Here is a 20,181-nt window from a genome sequence, read left to right as displayed (position 1 = left end):
GATTCGCGTTCGGTACATTGATAATTTGGTATGTGGGTGGACTGGTGCTTGGGTACTGTCCTTACTTGGACAAGCATCCCACTTATGATTAACCTCTATTGCAAGCATCCGCAACTACAACAAAAGTATTAAGGTAAACCTAACCATAGCATGAAACATATGGATCCAAATCAGCCCCTTACGAAGCAACGCATAAACTAGGGTTTAAGCTTCTGTCACTCTAGCAACCCACCATCTACTTATTACTTCCCAATGCCTTCCTCTAGGCCCAAATAATGGTGAAGTGTCATGTAGTCGACGTTCACATAACACCACTAGAGGAGAGACAACATAGATCTCATCAAAATATCGAACGAACACCAAATTCACATGACTACTAATAGCAAGACTTCTCCCATGTCCTCAAGAACAAACATAACTACTCACAAAGCATATTCATGTTCATAATCAGAGGGGTATTAATATGCATATAGGATCTGAACATATGATCTTCCACCAATTAAACCAACTAGCATCAACTACAAGGAGTAATTAACACTACTAGCAACCTACTAGCACCAATCCCAGACTTGGAGACAAGAATTGGATACAAGAGATGAACTAGCGTTTTGAGAGGAGATGGTGCTGATGAAGATGTTGATGGAGATTTCCATCTCCCGATGAGAGGAGCATTGGTGATGACGATGGCGATGATTTCCCCCTCCGGAAGGGAAGTTTCCTCGGCAGAACTGCTTTGCCGGAGCCCTAGATTGGATCCGCCAAGGTTCCGCCTCGTGGCGGCGGAGTTTCGTCCAAGAAGATGGCTTCTTATTTTTTTCCCATAGAAAGACTTCATATAGCAGAAGATGGCCACCAGGGGGCCCACGAGGTAGGGGCGCGTGCCCCCCACCCTCGTGGGCAGGGTGTGGCCCCACTGGTGAATCTCTTCCGCTGAGTATTTTTTATATATTCTGAAAACGTCTTCTGTGAAGTTTCAGGACTTTTGGAGCTGTGCAGAATAGGTCTCTAATATTTTCTCCTTTTCCAGCCCAGAATCCCAGCTGCCAGCATTCTCCCTCTTCATGTAAACCTTGTAAAATAAGAGAGAATAGGCATAAGTATTGTGACATAATGTGTAATAACAGCCCATAATGCAATAAATATTGATATAAAAGCATGATGCAAAATGGACGTATCAACTCCCCCAAGCTTAGACCTCGCTTGTCCTCAAGCGAAAAGCCGAAATTGAAAAATATGTCCACATGTTTAGAGATAGAGGTGTCGATAAAAATAAAATACGGACATGAGGGCATCATGATCATTCTTAGAACAACAACTTATATAATTCTTGTCATATGATTTCTTATGCTAGAGTAATAATTCAATCACAATTTCAAGTATGAATCGTAAACTTCATTGAAAACTAACAAACTGTAATTTCAGTCATTGGAGCAATTGCAATTTATCATAACATAGTAAAGAGTCAATGTATAAGAGCTTTTCAGCAAGTCCACATACTCAACTATCATATAGTCTTTCACAATTGCTGACACTCACGCAATACTTATGGGTATGGAGTTTTAATCGGACACATAGAAACATAGGGGCTTATAGTTTTGCCTCCTAACGTTTTACCTCAATGGTAATGTCAACAATAATAGTTCATGAGAACTTACATCCAATTAGCCATATATGCTAGGATCTTTCCAACATACTGTGCTTTCCAAAGGAATAAAATGTAAAAAGGAAAGGTGAAGATCACCATGACTCTTATGCAGGGTAGGAGATAAAACTAACAGATAGGCCCTTCGCAGAGGGAAGCAAAGGTTGTCATGCGCTTTTATAGTTGGATGCACAAAATCTTAATGCGAAAGAACGTCACTTTATATTGCCACTTGTAATATGGACCTTTATTATGCAGTCTGTCGCTTTTATTTCTTCCATATCACATGATCGTATAAAGCTTATTTCTCCCACACTAATAAGTCATACATATTTAGAGAGCAATTTTTATTGCTTGCACCGATGACAACTTACTTAGAGGATCTTACTCAATCCATAGGTAGGTATAGTGGACTCTCATGATAAAACTGGTTTAGGGGTATTTGGAAGCACAAGTAGCATCTCTACTTGGTGCGATGAATTTGGCTAGCATGAGGGGGGAAAGGCAAGCTCAACCATGTTGGATGATCCATGACAATATAATTTATCTCAGATGTAAGAAAACATAACCCATTACTTTCTATTAATTGCAACGATGACCAAAACTATGTTTTTCAACCCTCAACAACTTTTATTCATCATACTTTTTCTATGTGAGCTCATTACTCTCAATGAGACTCACATGATCTCTTTGTTTCTTTTTTATTTCTTTCCCTTTTCTTTTATTCCCTTAGGATCATGGAAAAATAATCAAGCCCTTGACTCAACACTAATCTTTATTATATAGCTCACGGACTCGATTACATAGAAGGATTATAAAGCAAAACTCACGACTAGATCATACTAAGAACTTTTATTGTACTAGATAAAGATATTACCAAAAGGATCGAACTAAGAAAAACGGTAAAGATAAAAGTGATGGTGATACGATACTGGGGCACTCCCCAAGCTTGGAAGTTGCCAAGGGGAGTGCCCATACCCATGTGGTTATGTCTCCTTTGTTGGTGAAGAAGGTGGAGTTGTTGATGATGGATAGTCGCACATTGAGCGTAGGAGGTCTTCTAACTTGCGGATAATGCCCTTGAGTGCGATGATATGCTCCTTCAACAAAATATTTTCACATGTGAGATACTTATTTTGTATACGAGCTAACTCAATCATCTTGAAAGCTTCGATCTCTGTTGGGGGTAAGAAGATTGTGATCAAGTTGAAGGGCGTCTTCTGTTGCCGGAACTTGGTCCTCCATAGCCTTCTTGATCCCTTCATCCTTGTTGATCTCCATGGGTTCTTCTCTCTTCAGCTCTATCTTCATTAGCCAAGCATCGTTGCCCTCATGGTTGGAGGAGGAGGGAGACGACATAGTGCCTGGCCTTGACAACCCTGACAGAAAACAGCTCGAAACAAAGACAGGAGATTTTTGCGTGATACGGGAGTCAAAACCTCCGGGATATTATATAATGAATTTTTACCGACCAAAATATGCGTCGTGTAAGAAAACGGAGTCCAGAGAGCACACGAGGTGCCCACGAGGTAGGGGGCGCGCCCTCCACCCTCGTAGAGCCCTCGTGTCCTTCCCGGACTGCTACTTATTTTTCTATTTTTCTAAATATTCCAAACCGAAGAAATATTGCCTTAAAACTGTTTTGGAGTCGGTTTACTTACCGTACCACATACCTATTCCTTTCCGGAGTCTGAAACATTTTGGAAAGTGTCCCTTATGTATTCCTCCGGGGTTACGGTTTCAATAACATTGGTTTCAACATTTATGGGATTACCTGAGATATAATGCTTGATTCTTTGACCATTCACCACCTTCGGATTTGTGCCTTCGACGTTGTTGATTTTTATGGCACCGGAACGATAGACCTCTTCGATAACGTAAGGACCTTCCCATTTAGAGAGAAGTTTTCCTGCAAAAAATCTTAAACGAGAGTTGTATAGCAATACATAATCACCTACATTAAACTCACGCTTTTGTATTCTTTTGTCATGCCATCTTTTAACTTTTTCTTTAAACAACTTGGCATTTTCATAGGATTGGGTTCTCCATTCATCAAGTGAGGTAATATCAAATAACCTCTTCTCACTGGCAAGTTTAAAATCATAATTGAGTTCTTTAATGGCCCAATATGCCTTGTGTTCTAGTTCGAGAGGTAAGTGACATGCTTTTCCATAAACCATTTCATACGAAGACATACCCATAGGATTTTTATATGCAGTTCTATAGGCCCATAATGGATCATCATGTTTCTTGGACCAATTCTTTCTAGATCTATTAACAGTCTTTTGCAAAATTGATTTGAGCTCTCTATTACTCAATTCTACTTGACCACTAGACTGTGGGTGATAAGGAGATGCAATTCTATGATTAACATCATATTTAGCAAGCATTTTACGGAAAGAACCATGAATAAAATGTGAACCACCATCAGTCATTAAATATCTAGGGACTCCAAATCTTGGAAATTAACTTCTTTAAGCATTTTAATAGAAGTGTTATGATCAACACTACTAGTTGGAATAGCTTCTACCCACTTAGTAACATAATCAACAGCAACTAAAATATGTGTATATCCATTAGAGGAAGGAAAGGGTCCCATATAGTCAAATCCCCAAACATCAAATGGTTCAATTACGAGTGAATAGTTCATAGGCATTTCTTGACGTCTAGTAATATTACCAATTCTTTGACATTCATCACAAGATAAGACAAACTTACGGGCATCCTTGAAGAGAGTAGGCCAATAAAAACCAGATTGCAATACCTTATGTGCAGTTCTATCTCCAGCTTGGTGTCCTCCATAAGCTTCAGAGTGACACTTGTGTAGGATCTGTTCCTGTTCATGCTCAGGTACACAACGTCTAATAACACCATCTACTCCTTCTTTATAAAGATGTGGATCATCCCAAAAGTAATACCTCAAATCATAGAAGAACTTTTTCTTTTGTTGGTATGTGAAACTAGGTGGTATAAATTTAGCAACAATGTAATTAGCATAATCAACATACCATGGAGCAGTATGAGAAGCATTTATGACATTTAATTTCTCATCAGGAAAGCTATCATCAATAGGTAGTGGGTCATCAAGCACATTTTCTAACCTAGACAAGTTGTCTGCAACGGGGTTCTTAGCTCCCTTTCTATCAACAATATGTAAGTCAAATTCTTGTAGCAAGAGAACCCATCTAATAAGTCTAGGTTTAGAATCTTTCTTTTCCATGAGATATTTAATAGCAGCATGATCAGTGTGAATAGTTACTTTAGAATCAACAATATAAGGTCTGAACTTATCACAAGCAAATACAACTGCTAAGAATTCTTTTTCAGTGGTAGCATAATTTCATTAAGCATTGTCTAGGGTTTTACTAGCATATTGAATAACATTTAATTTCTTATCAACTCTTTTCCCTAGAACAACACCTACAACATAATCACTAGCATCACACATAATTTCAAAGGGTAAATTCAAATCAGGTGGCTGAACAATAGGTGCAGAGATCAATGCTTTCTTAAGTATTTCAAATGCTTCTACACAATCATCATCAAAAGCAAATGGTATATCTTTTTGTAATAAACTAGTCAGAGGCCGAGAATTTTTTGAGAAGTCCTTAATGAACCTTCTATAAAATCTGGCATGACCAAGGAAACTTCTTATACCTTTGATGTCCTTGGGACATGGCATCTTCTCAATAGCATCAACCTTGGCTTTATCAACCTCAATACCTCTGTCAGAAACTTTGTGCCCCAAGACAATACCTTCATTAACCATAAAGTGTAAATTTTCCCAATTCAAGACAAGATTAGTTTCTTCACATCTCTGCAAAACTCGATCAAGGTTGCTCAAGCAATCATCAAAACAAGATCAATAGACGGAGAAATCATCCATGAAAACCTCACAAATCTTTTCACAAAAGTCAGAGAATATAGCCATCATGCATCTTTGAAAGGTAGCAGGTGCATTACATAAACCAAAAGGCATACGTCTATAAGCAAAAGTACCAAAAGAGCATGTAAAAGTAGTCTTTGATTGATCTTTGGCTGACATAGGTATTTGAGAGAAACCAGAATAACCATCTGGAAAGCAAAAATGTGTATGTTTGGATAATCTTTCTAGCATTCGATCGATAAAAAGGTAAGGGGTAATGATCCTTTTTAGTTTCCTTATTTAATTTACGGAAATCAATTACCATCCTATAACCGGTAATAATTCTTTGAGGAATCAATTCATCTTTATCATTAGGAACGACAATAATACCTCCCTTCTTAGGCACACAATGGACATGACTTACCCACTGACTATCAGCAACGGGATATATTATACCTGCCTCAAGGAGCTTTAGTATTTCCTTTCTTACTACTTCTTTCATTTTAGGATTCAGCCGTCGTTGATGATCACGAACTGGTTTAGCATCTTCTTCCAAATTAATTTTATGTTGACATAGAGTGGGACTAATGCCCTTAAGATCATCAAGAGTATACCCAATAGCAGCACGGTGCTTCTTCAGAGTTTTCAATAATCTCTCTTCCTCATGCTATGAAAGGTTAGCACTAATAATAACAGGATATATCTATTTCTCATCAAGATAAGCATATTTAGGAGTATTAGGTAACGGTTTAAGCTCAAACACGGGATCACCCTTGGGTGGAGGAGGGTCCCCTAGGATTTCAACACGTAAATTCTGTTTCAGAATAGGTTCCTGTTTAAAGAATACTTCATCTATTTCCCTTCTTTCATTCATAAACATATCATTTTCATGGTCTAGCAAATATTGTTCTAAAGGATCACTAGGAGGTACGGCAATAGAAGCAAGACCAATAATTTCATCCTTACTAGGCAATTCTTCTTCACGGTGTTATCTACTAAATTTAGAAAAATTAAATTCATGAGACATATCATCTAAACCGATAGTAACAACATCCCTTTTGCAATCTATGGTAGCATTAACAGTGTTCAGGAAGGGTATACCAAATATAATGGGACAAAAGCTATATTGTGGGGAACCAAGAACAAGAAAATCAGCAGGATATTTAGTTTTCCCACAAAAGACTTCAACATCTCTAACAATTCCCATTGGTGAAATAGTATCTCTATTGGAAAGTTTAATTGTGACATCAATATCTTCTATCTCAGCAGGTGAAATATCATGCATAATTTCTTTGTATAAGGAATAAGGTATTGCGCTAGCACTAGCATCCATATCACATAAGCCATGATAACAATGATCTCCTATTTTAACAGAAATAACAGGCATGCCTACCACATGTCTGTTTTTATCTTTAGCACAAGGTTTAGCAATTCTAGCAATCTAATCAAGGAAATGAATAACATGCCCATCAATATTATCAGACAAGAGATCTTTAAACCATGCCCATCAATATTGTTAAAGTTTTAGCAACATGCCCAGCAATATTATCAGACAAGAGATCTGTTTTTAATGTTGATGAGGTCTGTTCAACTTTAATTTGCTCATGAGGTGTATAAGTTTTCATATTGCTTTTTCAAACCGCAGTTGAAGCTTTAGCATGATCCTTTATCCTAATAGGGAAAGGTGGTTTCTCAACATAAGAAGTAGGAATAATAGGATCTTTATAAGTGACAATCTTTTCTTCAACTTTAATAGGTGCAGCTACTTTTACTTCTATGGGAGGATGATATTTAAACCACTTCTCCTTGGGGAGATCAACATAAGTAGCAAAAGATTCACAGAAAGAAGCTAATATATCAGAGTCAAGTCCATATTTAGTGCTAAATTTACGAAAAATATCGGTATCCATAAAAGACTTAACACAATCAAAACTAGGTGTCATACCTGAATCCTTACCTTTGTCAAGGTCCCAATCTTCAGAGTTGCGTTTAATTCTTTCCAATAAATCCCATTTGAATTCAATAGTCTTCATCATAAAAGAGCCAGCACAAGAAGTATCAAGCATGGTGCGATTGTATTAGAAAGCCGAGCATAATTTTTTTGGATAATCATTTCTCTTGAGAGCTCATGGTTGGGGCATGAATATAAGATTGATTTAAGCCTCCCCCAAGCTTGAGCGATGCTTTCTCCTTTGCGAGACCAAAAATTATATATATAATTGCGATCATGATGAACAAGATGCATAGGATAAAACTTCGGATGAAATTCCAATTTCAATCGTTTGTATTTCCAAGACCCCATATCATCACATAGCCTATACCATGTCGATGCATCTCCCTTCAAAGATAAACGGAAGACCTTCTTCTTAACAACATCTCCGGGTACACCTGCAAGCTTAAATATTCCATAAACTTCATCCACATATATTAGATGCTCATCAGGATGTTTTGTTCCATCTCCTAAAAAGGGATTAGCTAGCAGTTTTTCTATCATACCCGAAGGAATTTCAAAGCAAACATTTTCATTTTCAATAGGTTCAGTAGGCTGAGGAGCAAGTCTTTGCTCTACTGGTCGGGGTGAAGATACCCCGAACAAGCCCCTCTGAGGATTACTTTCCAAAGTAACAAGTGACAGTAAATTTCAGCACACTATATAAATTTTTCCTTACCAAATTCCACCTACCAAAGGCGCTTCACTCCCCGGCAACGGCGCCAGAAAAGAGCTTGATGTCTACTACACAACCCTCATCTTGTAGACATTGTTGGGCCTCCAAGTGTAGAGGTTTGTAGGACAGTAGCAAATTTCCCTCAAGTGGATGACCTAAGGTTTATCAATCCGTAGGAGGCGTAGGATGAAGATGGTCTCTCTCAAGCAACCCTGCAACCAAATAACAAAGAATCTCTTGTGTCCCCAACACACCCAATACAATGGTAAATTGTATAGGTGCACTAGTTTGGCGAAGAGATGGTGATACAAGTGGTATATGGATAGTAGATAAAGGTTTTTGTAATCTGAAAATATAAAAACAGCAAGGTAACTAATGATAAAAATGAGCAAAAACGGTATTGCAATGCTAGGAAACAAGGCCTAGGGTTCATACTTTCACTAGTGCAAGTCCTCTCAACAATAATAACATAAGTGGGTCATATAACTATCCCTCAACATGCAACAAAGAGTCACTCCAAAGTCACTAATAGCGGAGAACGAACGAAGAGATTATGGTAGGGTACGAAACCACCTCAAAGTTATTCTTTCCAATCAATCCGTTGGGCTATTCCTATAAGTGTCACAAACAGCCCTAGAGTTTGTACTAGAATAACACCTTAAGACACAAATCAACCAAAAACCCTAATGTCACCTAGATACTCCAATGTCACCTCAAGTATCCATGGGTATGATTATACGATATGCATCACACAATCTCAGATTCATCTATTCAACCAACACCTAGAACCTCAAAGAGTGCCCCAAAGTTTCTACTAGAGAATCACGATGAAAACATGTGCCAACCCCTATGCATAGGTTCATGGGCGGTATCCGCAAGTTGATCACCAAAACATACATCAAGTGAATCACGTGGTATCCCATTGTCACCACAGATACGCACGGCAAGAAATACATCAATTGTTCTCAAATCTTTAAAGACTCAATTTGATAAGATAACTTCAAAAGGAAAACTCAATCCATTACAAGAGAGTAGAGGGGGGAGAAACCATCATAAGATCCAACTATAATAGCAAAGCTCGCGATACATCAAGATCGTATCACCTCAAGAACACGAGAGAGAGAGAGAGAGATCAAACACATAGCTACTGGTACATACCCTCAGCCCTGAGGGAGAACTACTCCCTCCTCGTCATGGAGAGCACCGGGATGATGAAGATGGCCACCGGAGATGGATTGCGCCCTCCGACAGGGTGCCGGAACGGGTCTAGATTGGTTTTTGGTGGCTACGGAGGCTTCTGGTGGCGGAACTCCCGATCTATTGTGCTCCCCGATAGTTTTAGGGTATATGGATATATAAAGGAGGAAGAAGTACGTCAGGGGAGCCACGAGGGGCCCACGAGGGTGGAGGGCATGCCCAGGGAATGCCCCTTCCACACTCCTTGGCCGAAGTCGAGTCTAGACATGACAAAAACTTTTACTAACATGGCTGTGTGCCTTACGGGCCCACATCGCCATCTGGGTGGTATTAGGATCTTTTATTCGTCGATCCTTACTCTGGGACTCTGAACTCTCTCCTACTCGGGTTAAACGATTTTACTAACCCTAACACTAGGATCCCGTGACCACGTTCACCCCAAAGTTGGATAAGCCCTAGCTATTCATTAGAGTAGTATATTGAACATTATCCACACTATCAGTTGACTCCTTTGAAACATCTTTGTTTTCAGATGGAACCCACAAGACAGGTCATGCGCCACACGATGGCCATTGGTGCCTCAGGATCACCTGCTGTGTTGGTTGAGATGATGACCCATCTGGGTTATCGCTGGCACCATGAGTACACCGTCTATGAGGAGTATCAGGACATCAACCAGGAGCAGTACCGTGCCATCGTCCACCTCTACTCTCGGGAGTATGACTCCACTACCGTGCTGCACACTGCTCATGGTGTTGGAGTGACTATCGATATGGCGGTCCACGATGCTGCTTATGCTGCTCTGACACATCTTCGTGGAGAGTATCAGGAGTTGGACACCTCCCCCTTCAGGCACATTGCAATCGCATCCGATGTTGGTGCAGAGGGATACTACACTGCTGCCAACTCCACTGTCACCCGAGAGCCGTTCTACCATCAGAACCTGGTTCTGCATGCTGACGGGCTGGATAGAGCTAACCAACCTCTTCGCCACGAGTTGTACACCACCCGTCAGCACCTGTATCATGCTCTGACACTGTTGCACCCCTCTGTCCGATCTGGTGATCTATTGCGTTCTGTGATTTACCTTGCCAGGACCGTGATGCCCCAGGGCGTCGGCTGGCCAGATGTGGGAGGCTACTCTCCCGCGCTTGGTCTTATCCCGCAACCTGCGCATCGGGTTCCGCACCAGAGTATCCGCGGACTCCAGGCTACTCGCGTGGAGATCTTCCCTTCGCATCACTACCAGCTGTCAGGCTACACCTAACTCCATAGTTCCTCCTGGGACTGATGTAGGCTTGCTTGTTAGTGTTAGATGCATTCGCCGCGAGCCTGCGTGCCGCCTATGATGTTCTTAGTCTGTGTACCGAACTCTATGCATGATCACTTTTGTAAGATGTGCCAACTACTATGTAGTATCTATCGTGTTCCTTTCATTATGCATGTTTCATCATTAATGATTCTTGCCCTCGCAATTTCTCAATGCTGAACTACTCCTGTTATGTATTAGCAGGATGGTTAGACCAGGTGGTCGTGGTGGCAACGCCCCACCACCGCTTGAGTACATGGCTGGTATGATCCAACAGCTTGAGATGAATCGCCAGTTCATCGAGAATATGATGGCTCAGTTTCCTCACCCCAATATGAACCAGCAGCCAACCCCAGTTACTCTGCAGGATTTCATGCGCGTGAACCCAACTGTGTACCGCAGCTCAACTCAGCCTCTAGATGCTGATGACTGGCTCCGTGACATCACCTATGAGATAGAGTCTGCTGATGTAGCCCCTGCCAGCTATGTCACCTTTGCTTCCTTCTTCCTGCAAGGACCCGCAGCTCAATGGTGGGCCAGTTGGAACAATCATCACCTGGCCAGACTTCCAAGTTGCCTTCCGTGCTCGCTTCATTCTTCAGGGAGTCATGGACCGGAAGAAGCGCGAGTTTCGCAACCTCACTCAGGGCAACAAAACTGTGGAAGCTTATTAGCGGGAGTTTCTGGATCTGTCCCGCTATGCTGAAGAAGACATTGCAACTGATGCACGCAGACAGGAGAAGTTCCGTGATGGCCTTCATGCCGATATCAAGCTCGCACTTCTAGTGCATGACTTTGCTGATTTCGCCACCTTGGTGAACAAGGCCATCAATGTCGAAACTGGTCTGCAGGAACACCAGAGCTCTCACAGGCGCAACCGTGACACAGGCTCATCTTCGGGCCCATCCTCGCAGAAGTGTAGGATATGGATTCCCAACAGCATGTACCAGCCAACTGCACCTGCTCCTAGGCAGTCCTATGCTGCACCATGTCTGCCTCCCCTACCAACTAGGCAGCCAAGGCTTCCAGCTCCACCACTCCAAGCTCCTGTTCCCACTCCCAATAATGGTCTGTGCTACAAGTGTGGTCAACCAGGTAACATCGCCAGGAGCTGCTTTCAGAACCAGAATCAACTTGCCCTTCCTGCAACTGGCCGTGGAAGCAACCAGCCCTGCAATAACAATGCCAAGTCTTACGGCCGTGTTCATGCCAACCACGTTGATCTCGATGAAGTTCTAGACCAGCCCGCTACTGTGATGGGTACACTCCTCGTAAATTCAGTACCAGCATCTGTTTTATTTGATACAGGTGCATCGCATTCATTCATGTCAGAAGATTTTGCATGCTTGCATGACATTAAATGTGAGGACATGAACACTTCGCTATTAGTGCACACACCCGCGGGCCAATGTCGAACCTCCATGATTTGCAACGACGTCCCCATTGAAATCGAAGGTCTGGAATTCCTTGCCTCTCCCATCGTACTGATGTCCTGTAGCATCGACCTCATTCTGGGAATGGATTGGTTGAAAGTGCATACTGCTTCTATAGTTTGCGCCACTAAGGTCGTCCATCTGCTACACCCTTCTGATGAAATAATTGCTTACCAAGCTCATCTAGTTCAGAATGCCGAGGCATGACTTTATGCCTTGAATGCGTTGAATGCTGCACCACTCGAGGGCATTGAAAACATTCCCGTCGTTCATGAATTCCAAGACGTCTTCCCAGAAGAACTTCCAGGGATTCCCCCTGCTTGGGCTGTCGAATTCATCATCGACTCGAAACCCGGCACCACCCCTATAGCCAAACGACCCTACAAGATGCCGCCACATGAACTCACTGAGCTTAAGGAGGAAATCGACAAATCTCTTGTCAAAGGTTTCATTCGCCCAAGTTGCTCTCCTTGGGGAGCACCTTCTCTCTTTGTTAAAAAAAGGATGGGACAAACCGATTAGTCCAAGACTACCGTCCTATAAACCAAGCTACCATTCAGAATAAATATCCTCTTCCTCGGATCAATGATCTTTATGATCAACTGGCTGGCTCATCAGTGTTCTCCAAACTCGATTTGAGGTTGGGTTACCACCAGATCCGTGTTCGTGAAGAGGATATCCCAAAGACTGCCTTCGTGACTCGGTATGGATCATACGAGTACACCGTCATGCCATTCAGCTTAACGAATGCTCCTGCCACCTTCTCTCGTCTGATGAACTATATATTCATGGATTACCTCGACAAGTTCGTCGTGGTTTATTTGGATGATATCCTTGTATTTTCCAATAACAGAGAAGAACATGCCGAACATCTTCGTCTTGTGCTGGAAAAGCTTCGAGAGCATCAACTGTATGCTAAGTATTCCAAGTGTGAATTGTGGCTCCCCGAAGTAACCTATCTTGGGCATGTCATCTCCAAGGATGGTATTGCCGTCAACCCTGAACGAGTTCATGCTATTCTCGATTGGACTCCTCCGAAGAATGTCAAGCAAGTCCGAAGTTTTCTCGGTCTCGCCAGCTATTGCCGTTGATTCGTCGAGAACTTCTCCAAGATTGCCAGGCCTCTGACTAATCTGTTTCATAAGGGTGTCAAGTTCGAATGGACAGACAAGTGTCAGGAAAGTTTCCAAGCGCTCAAAGACAAGTTGACTTCTGCCCCATTGCTTGCTCCACCTGATACTAAGAAGGACTTCGTCATTTACTGCGACGCTTCCCGTCAAGGATTAGGCTGTGTCCTAATGCAAGAGCGCAGAGTGATTGCTTATGCCTCTCATCAACAGCGCCCTCACGAAGAAAAATACCCAGTTCACGACCTCGAGCTTGCGGCTGTCATTCATGCACTGAAGCAGTGGCGACATTACCTTCTCGGTAATCGTTGCGAGATCTTCACCGACCACAAAAGTCTGAAGTATCTGTTTACTCAGCCAGATTTGAACCTCCGTCAGCAGAGATGCATGGAGACTGTTGCAAACTTTGACGTTGGTATATCCTATACCTCGGCAAGGCCAATGTAACGGCTGATGCCTTGAGCAGCAAGTCTTACTGCAATCATCTCCAGGTTCACAAAGTTCAGCCCTTGCTTGTCGAAGAATTTAGAAAGCTGAACCTTCATAGTGTTCCTCCTGGAGCACTCGCTCCCCCTCCCCCAGAGTTCCGAAAGATGAATCTTCTTGTTGTTACTAAGGGTTCTCTAAATACCCTGGCTGTCGTACCAGATCTCGTAGCTGGTATAAAGACTATTCAAGGTTATGACTCTGAAGTCCATAAGATTAAACGCCATCTAGCAGAAGGAAAGCCCTCATTCTTCACTATCGCCGATGATGGCACGTTGTACTTCAAAGGCCGCCTAGTGGTACCATGTTCGAAGAAAAACCTGGATAAGACTAAAAGGGTTATGAAAGAAGCTCATGATACGCCTCTATCTATCCATCCTGATAGTACGAAGATGTATCAGGATATTTGTCAGAGATTCTGGTGGTCTAATATGAAGCAGGACATTGCTCGTTATGTTGCTGAGTGTGACGTTTGCCGTCGTATCAAAGCTGCGCATCAAAGGCCTGCTGGAACACTGCAACCTATCTCTATTCCTGAATGGAAATGGGACCATGTTGAAATGTACTTCGTCACTGGATTTCCCAAATCGCAGAAAGGTAATGATGCTATTCTTGTCGTCATTGACCATCTTTCTAAAGTTGCACATTTTCTGGCGGTCAAAGAGACAATCACTGCTAGTCAACTTGCTACTCTCTACATGGCCAGAATTGTTTCACTTCACAGTATTCCACTGGTTATCAGTTCAGACCGTGGCAGCTTATTCACTTCAAGATTTTGGGCAAGTTTCCAAGAAGCTATGGGAACTCATCTGTCGTTCAGTACTGCTTTTCATCCTCAGTCGCAAGGACAGGTTGAACGTGTCAACCAAGTTCTCGAAGACATGCTTCGAGCTTGTGTAATTTCCTGCGGCAAGAAATGGGAGGAATCTCTTCCATATGCCGAGTTCTCTTATAATAATAGCTATCAAGCAAGTCTGAAGATGTCCCCCTTCGAAGTGCTATATGAACGAAAGTGTCGAACCCCTCTGAACTGGTCCGAAACTGGGGAATGTCCACTCTTCTGTTCGGATATTATCCAACAGGCCGAAGAACAAGTTCGCATTATTCACGAGAATCTCAAGACTGCTCAGTCACGTCAGAAAAGTCAGTATGACTGTCATCACCAAGACATGGTCTATCAACCTGGCGAAAAGGCTTATCTTCGAATTACACCAATGAAGGGTCTCACCGCTTTGGGATCATGGGCAAGCTAGCTCCTCGCTATATTGGCCCATTCACTATTCACGAAAGGCGTGGAAAAGTGGCATATCAACTGGAGCTTCCGCCGAACCTTTCTCAGGTTCACGATGTGTTCCATGTGTCACAACTCCGACGATGCTTCAAGGATCCAATCCGAGAAGTGGATCACGAAGTGCTCGAGTTGCAACAGGACCTATCCTATAAAGAGCATCCGGTCCTCATTCTCGACCAAGCTGAACGCCGCACACGTCAGAAGGCGATCAAGTTCCTAAAAGTCCAATGGTCGAATCACTCTGAAGACGAAGCCACTTGGGAACGCGAGGACCGCCTGCGTGATAAATACCCCGCACTGTTTCCTTCTACCTCCTAAATCTCGGGACGAGATTTCTTGTAGTGGAGGAGATTTGTAACACCCGGATAATCGTGCTACAGTAATCCAATGCTAATCATGCCACGTCACCACGGTTACTGTTGATAATCTATCGTTAGTCCAAAACCGAGTCAAATTCAAAAATTAAAATAAAGTTAAATTATAAAAGTTTTCAGAAGTTAAAACAAAAATGTTCGGGCAGTGCCATAATTTGCATATTCAATTATGGTGTAATAAACATTTTTTTATAAAGTGCCTAAGTGCTTTAAACTAAATAAAATAGAAAAGAGAAATAAATAAAAGAAAAAGGGAAAAGACAAAACAACAGAAAAAAAAGAAAGAAGAGAAAGCCCCCCCCCCCTCAACTGGGCCGACTGGCCTAGCTAGCCCCGCGCCCCCACTTGGGCCTCTACCCACCGGGCCGCCAGGCCGGCCCACGCCACTCCCCATAACCCTCCTACCCCGACCGAAACCCTAACTAACCGATCCAACCACTCCACCACTTCCACCCTCGTTTCGCCCTACCTCCCTGATCCAGATCGGATCAGGGGAACGAACCCCACATCGCCCCAACGTCATCGCCTTGCTGCCGCCAAACGCCAGCATCACCGTCTCCGGCGCCTCGCCGACGCCTGCGGGCACCTCGCCGGACCTCCCCGCCGGCCTGCCTCCACTCTGTCACGCCGTCTCCGTCCTCCTCCTCACGCCCTATTGCCACGAGCCCTACAATCCCCGTGAGCAACCCCGGTCCTCCTCTCTCCCTCGCCCCGCTCACCTGCGCATCGCCCGCGCCCGCGCACTCACAGCCACTTCGGCTACGTCGTTCCCGTGCCGTGCTGCCGTGCCGAGCGCTCACGGCCCCGACCTCCTCCCAGCGTGCGCACTACCCGACCTCGCCGTGCCCGGCCCCGCGCGCCGCTCCATCCGGCTGCGCCCGTCGCCCCGCGCTGCACCGCCATGGCCTCGCGCCCCGACCTTGCTCCCTCATCGCGGCCTGCGCCTCGCTCCGTCCCGCCTCAGCCGCTCTGCCGTGCGCACGCTGCTCCATTGTGCCGCGCCACCCGCCTGACGTCGCTGCCGCCTTAGCCGCTGCTTGCGCCGGCAGCCGCGCACACAACTGCCCCGCCTTCGCCGTCCTCCGCCATGCCCCGTGCCTCCGCTCGCTCCCCCCCCCCGCGCCCCGCCGGCTTGCCCGGTGCCGCCTAGCCACTAGCCTCGCCCCGCCGCGCTCCTGCGGGCGAGCGCCCGCTCCTGGCGCTCGTTGCACCCGACCCGCATTGGCCTATGGGCCACGGACCACACGGCCAGCACCCCCCGGCCCTATGACAAGTGGGCCCCCAAAACGGTTTAAAAAAAGATAAAAAAATAATAATTAATAATAAAATTAATTAATTAATTAATTAATTAAATAACTAAAGGATTAATTAACTTAATTAATTTTGATTAATTAAACTAAAACAACTAATTAAGCCTAACTAATTAACCTAAACCCTAATTAACTAGAACAGTCAATGACAGGGGGTCCCACCCATGTTGACCAGTCACCCTCTGGCCCACCTGCCAGCCACTGGGTACACTTTTGTGTACACCGTGCTGGGTGCGCCTAGCAATTTAGCAATTATTTTTGGATTAAAAATAATTTCAGAATAATAATAAAATTTTAGAAAATCATATCTTTTAATTCGTAACTCAGATTAAATTATTTTCAACATGAAAGTTGCTCAGAACGACGAGACGAATCCGGATACGCAGCCTGTTCGTCCGCCACGCATCCCTAGCATAGCGAACGCGCAACTTTCCCCCTCTGGCTCCTCTGCCCGAAAAAAGGAACACTAGGGATACTTTCCCGGATGTTTTCCCCCTTCACCGGTACCACCTCGTACCGCGTTAGGGCACCCCTAGCACCGATACTTGTCATGTCATGCATCGCTATGCATCTGTTTGCTTAATATTTATTGTTTATTCCCCCTCTTCTCTCGCTAGACACTGAGACCGATGCCGCTGCTACCTAGTACGACTACGGTGTTGACGACCCCTCTCTCTTGCCAGAGCAACCAGGCAAGCCCCCCCTTGATCACCAGATATCGCCTACTCTTCTCTATACTGCTTGCATTAGAGTAGTGTAGCATGTTACTGCTTTCCGTTAATCCTATCCTGATGAATAGCCTGTCCTTGCTACTACTGTTGTTACCTTTACCTACAATCCTAATGCTTAGTATAGGATGCTAGTTTATCATCAGTGGCCATACATTCTTGTCCGTCTGCCATGCTATACTATCGGGTCGTGATCACTCGGGAGGTGATCACGGGTATATACTATATACTTTATACATGATACATGTGGTGACTAAAGACGGGACGGCTTCTGGAGCACCCGCGGGTGATTCACGGATTGGGGGCTGAAAGGACCTTTGTCCCAATGGCCCTCTGTGTGGATCTTTGTGGCGAAGCGACCGGGCAGGTTGAGACCACCTAGGAGAGAGGTGGGCCTGGCCCTGGTCGGCGTTCGCGGTTATTTCAAGATAACACGTTTAAATGGAAATGGGACCATGTTGAAATGGACTTCGTCACTGGATTTCCCAAATCGCAGAAAGGTAATGATGCTATTCTTGTCGTCATTGACCGGCTTTCTAAAGTTGCACATTTTCTGGCGGTCAAAGAGACAATCACTGCTAGTCAGCTTGCTACTCTCTACATGGCTAGAATTGTTTCACTTCACGGTATTCCACTGGTTATCAGTTCAGACCGTGGCAGCTTATTCACTTCAAGATTTTGGGAAAGTTTCCAAGAAGCTATGGGAACTCATCTGTCATTCAGTACTGCTTTTCATCCTCAGTCGCCAGGACAGGTTGAACGTGTCAACCAAGTTCTCGAAGACATGCTTCGAGCTTGTGTAATTTCCTTCGGCAAGAAATGGGAGGAATCTCTTCCATATGTCGAGTTCTCTTATAATAATAGCTATCAAGCTAGTTTGAAGATGTCCCCCTTCGAAGTGCGATATGGATGAAAGTGTCGAACCCCTCTTAACTGGTCAGAAACTGGGGAACGTCCACTCTTCGGTCCGGATATTATACAACAGGCTGAAGAACAAGTTCGCATTATTCGCGAGAATCTCAAGACTGCTCAGTCACATCAGAAAAGTCAGTATGACCGTCATCACCAAGACATGGTCTATCAACCTGGCAAAAAGGCTTATCTTCGAGTTACACCAATGAAGGGTGCTCACCGCTTCGGGATAAAGGGCAAGCTAGTTCCTCGCTATATTGGCCCATTCACTATTCTCGAAAGGCGTGGAAAAGTGGCATATCAACTGGAGCTTCGAAACTTTCTCAGGTTCACGATGTGTTCCATGTGTCACAACTCCGACAATGCTTCAAGGATCCAATCCGAGGAGTGGATCATGAAGTGCTCGAGTTGCAACAGGACCTCTCCTATAAAGAGAATCCGGTCCGCATTCTCGACCAAGCTGAACGCCGCACACGTCAGAAGGCGATTAACTTCCTCAAAGTCCAGTGGTCGAATCACTCTGAAGACGAAGCCACTTGGGAACGCGAGGACCGCCTCCGTGATGAATACCCCGCACTGTTTCCTTCTACCTCCTAAATCTCGGGATGAGATTTCTTGTAGTGGAGGAGATTTGTAACGCCCGGATAATCGTGCTACAGTAATCCAATGCTAATCATGCCACGTCACCACGGTTACTGTTGATAATCTACCATTAGTACAAAACCGAGTCAAATTCAAAATTAAAATAATGCTAAATTATAAAAGTTTTCAAAAGTTAAAACTAAAATGTTCGGGCAATGCCATAATTTGCATATTTAATTATCGTGTAATAAACATATTTTTATAAAGAGCCTAAGTGCTTTAAACTAAATAAAACAGAAAAGAGAAATAAATAAAAGAAAAAGGGAAAAGACAAAACAACAGAAAAAGAAAGAAAGAAGAGAAAGCCCCCCCTCAACTGGGCCGACTGGCCCAGCTAGGCCGCGCCCCCACTTGGGCCTCTACCCACCGGGCCGCCAGGCCGGCCAACCCCACTCCCCATAACCCCCCTACCCCAACTGAAACCCTAACTAACCGAACCAACCAATCCACCACTTCCCCCTCATTTCGCCCCTCCTCCCCGATCCAGATCGGATCGGGGGAACGAACCCCACATCGCCCCAACGTCATCGCCGTGCTGCCGCCATACGCCAGCATCACCATCTCCGGCGCCTCGCTGCCGCCTGTGGGCACCTCGCCGGACCTCCCCGCTGGCCTGCCTCCTCTCCGTCACGCCGTCTCCGTCCTCCTCCTCACGCCCTATTGCCACGAGCCCTACGATCCCCGTGAGCAACCCCGGTCCTCCTCTCTCCCTCGCCCCGCTCACCTGCGCATCGCCCGCGCCCGCGCACTCACAGCCGCTCCGGCTGCATCGTTCCCGTGCCGTGCTGCCGTGCCGAGCGCTCACGGCCCCGACCTCCTCCCAGCGTGCGCACTACCCGACCTCGCCGCGCCCGGCCCCGCGCGCCGCTCCATCCGGCTACGCCCGTCGCCCCGCGCTGCACCGCCATGGCCTCACGCGCCCCGACCTTGCTCCCTCGTCGCGGCCTGCGCCTCGCTCCGTCCCGCCTCAGCCGCTCTGCCGCGCACGCTGCTCCGTTGTGCCGCGCCACCCGCCAGACGTCGCTGCCGCCTCCGCCGCTGGCCGCGCACCCAACTGCCCCGCCGTCGCCGTCCTCCGCCATGCACCGTGTCTCCGCTCGCCCCCCCGCGCGCCCCGCCAGCTTGCCCGGTGCCGCCTGGCCACTGGCCTCGCCCCGCCGCGCTCCTGTGGGTGAGCGCCCGCTCCTGGCACTCGTTGC

Source organism: Triticum urartu, chromosome 6A (assembly GCF_056163025.1).
Source record: "Triticum urartu cultivar PI428250 chromosome 6A, HENAU_Tu73, whole genome shotgun sequence".
Taxonomy (NCBI): Eukaryota; Viridiplantae; Streptophyta; class Magnoliopsida; order Poales; family Poaceae; genus Triticum; species Triticum urartu.
The sequence above is the reverse complement of the archived record's forward strand: the minus strand, read 5'-3'. Positions refer to the sequence as shown.